Source organism: Myotis davidii, unplaced genomic scaffold, assembly GCF_000327345.1.
Source record: "Myotis davidii unplaced genomic scaffold, ASM32734v1 scaffold770, whole genome shotgun sequence".
Lineage (NCBI taxonomy): Eukaryota > Metazoa > Chordata > Mammalia > Chiroptera > Vespertilionidae > Myotis > Myotis davidii.
Genome location: NW_006282187.1, coordinates 239,028 through 241,945, shown reverse-complemented (window position 1 = coordinate 241,945; position 2,918 = coordinate 239,028). Strand labels below are relative to the sequence as shown.

General features: G+C 41.5%; 1 pseudogene; it reads right to left on the bottom strand.

Moving 5' to 3' along the window:
- Nucleotides 1-2,886, bottom strand: part of LOC102763624 — a 27,508-nt pseudogene extending 24,622 nt beyond the window's left edge.
- Between the last annotated feature and the right edge of the window lie 32 nt (nt 2,887-2,918).

Here is a 2,918-nt window from a genome sequence, read left to right as displayed (position 1 = left end):
TGGGGAGTGTGCAGGAGGCAGCTGATCGATGTTTCTCTCTCATCGATGTTTCTAACTCTCTATCCCTTCCTCTCCCTTCCTCTCTGTAAAAAATCAATAAAATATATTTTAAAAAAATAAAATAAAAAAATAAAAAATTTGGCTCTCAAAAGAAATTTCAATTGTTGTACTGTTGATATTTGGCTCTGTTGACTAATTAGTTTGCTGACCACTGTACTAGTAGATATGCATAACCCATGGACACAGACAATAGTAGGGTAAAGGCCTGGGGAGGGGATGGGGATGGGGAAGAAGGGGGGGTCAATGAGGGAAAAATAGGACATCTATAATACTTTAATAAAGATAAAATTTTAAAAAATTCTCATCACAAAAACAAAAAAATTATAACTAGGTGTGGTGATGGATGTTAGTATGTTAGTTAAATTCATTGTGGTGACTATTTTGCAATATATAGATATATCAAATCATTATGTTGCACAGCTAAAACTAATATAATGTTATCTGTCAAGTATTTTTTAAAAAAAGAGAACGATGGGGGAGGGGAGAATAACTCAATGTAATATGATATCCTGGATGGGATTCTGGAAGAGAAAAAGAACATTATGTAAAAACAAAGGAAATTAAATTAACTATGAACTTTGGTTGATAATGCTGTATCAATTTTGGTTCATTAGTTATAACAAATGTATCATACTAATAAGAGATGTAATAGGGCAAACTGGGTGTGGGGAAAATGGTAGCTCTGTACTTTCTTTGTAATAGTTCCATAAATCTAAAACTGTTCTAAAAGATAGTTTATCAATACCAACAATAAAGTATAGATGAATAAATGAAGGACTTCATTCTTCATGGTGACAATGATCATTGCTCCCTTCTCACAGAAATGTTTCAAGAATTACATGGGAGAACCTGCAAAAGCATTTAGCACATAGTACATGCTCAATTCAGAGCACTTGCCACCATTCTCATAAATCTATGTCATCTGCTATGGAAGCCATTGGCCCTATTGTGATTATTTAAATTTCAATTAAGTAAAAATTAAATATATTAAAAATTCAGTTCTTTTTTTTTTTTTACATGCCCTTAACCAGAATTGAACCTGGGACCTTTTATTTTTATTTTTATTTTTTTAAAATATATTTTATTGATTTTTCACAGAGAGGAAGGGAGAGAGATAGAGAGTTAGAAACATCGATGAGAGAGGTACATCGATCAGCTGCCTCCTGCACATCTCCCACTGAGGGTGTGCCCGCAACCCAGGTACATGCCCTCGACCGGAATCGAACCTGGGACCCTTCAGTCCGCAGGCCGACGCTCTATTCACTGAGCCAAACCGGTTTCGGCGAACCTGGGACCTTTTAGTCTGCAGGCCAATGCTCTGTCCACTGAGCCAAATCAGTCAGGGCAAAAATTCAGTTCTTTAGTGTAACCAGCTACGTGTCAAATGCCCAAAAACTACATGGAGCTAGTAGCTACTAAATTCGTGCTAATAAAACACATGTCCATCAGCATAGAAAGTTCTACTGGACCAACACTGCACTAAACAATGAATACCATAGTTCTTTGTTCAGTCTTTTCAACTCCTTCCAGTCCTTGTGCAAATGCCATCTTCCCAACCATCCTAACCACTATCTTTCAAATTGCTAACCCCACATTTCCCCTGCCCTTCCCCAATTTATTTTTCTCTTTACCACTTTTCACCACTTGATGTGGAACCCCCTTGATTTCTTTTCTGCCTCCCCTATATAGCACTGCAAGGTCAAACACAGTAGCACCGGCAACATGTGGCTATTGAGCCCTTAAAAAGTAGCCAATCCAACTGTAAATGGGCTGTGAGTGTTCAAAGAATGTGTGAAGGGGGAAAAAAAGTAAAAGATCTCATAACCTTTTTTTTTAATCCTTACCTGAGAATATTTTTTCCATTAATTTTTAGAGAGAGAAGGGAAGGAAAGAAAGAGGGAGAGAAAGAAATATCAATGCGAGAGAAGACACATCAATTGGTGGCCTCCTGCATGCGCCCGGACTGCGGCGGGGGATGAACCTGCAATCCCAGGTAAGTGCCCTTGACCAGGAATCGAACCCCCAATCCTTTGGTGGGCAGGCTGACGCTCTAACCACTGAACCACAGTGGCCAGGCATCATAACTTTTTATATCGGTTACACGTTAAAATAACATTTTGGACATAAATTGGGTTAAATAAAACACATTATTAAAATTAACATTACTTGTTTCATTTTACTTTTTCCCTTTAACATGGCTACTAGAAAATTTAAATTATGCGTGTGGCCAACATTTATAACTTGCTTACATTTATTTCTACTGGAAAGCTCTGGTCTAAAATGTGAGCCCAGAAAGGGCAGATATTTTTGTCTATTCAGTGCCTGGCATATAGTAAATGCTCAATAACATTTTAATGAATGAATGTTGGGCTGAGCTTCTGGGAACGCAAGAGCTATAATAGTCAACACTGTTGAAATGCTGACACGTCCATGTCCCGCCTCCACACCACACCAGATAAGGGAACTGAAGCCCATCGAGATGATGACATCAGGCCTTGTCCAACCGCGCGTAGTGCGGAAACGTCGGGGCCAGGATTCGAACACTGGTTCTGTCCCCATAGCCCAGACACGCTGACCGTTCCTACCTCATAGGGCGGTGGACGCCGGGGACATGACAGACAGGGCCGGGCACACAACATGCGCTCCACAAGGTGCGTGGCTCTTCCACCACCGCCTTCAGTTGGTCTCCGTGATCCGGACACCACCTGGACCACACCGCAGCCATCGCTGGCCACCCGGGTCTCACCTGCCATGTAGCCCTTCGTAGGCAGCGCCAGACGGAAATCCCACCTCCACCGCGCGCCTCAGGACGCCGCGACAGCCACGCTGGCCAATGAGAAGCGCGCCGTGGCGAAAGC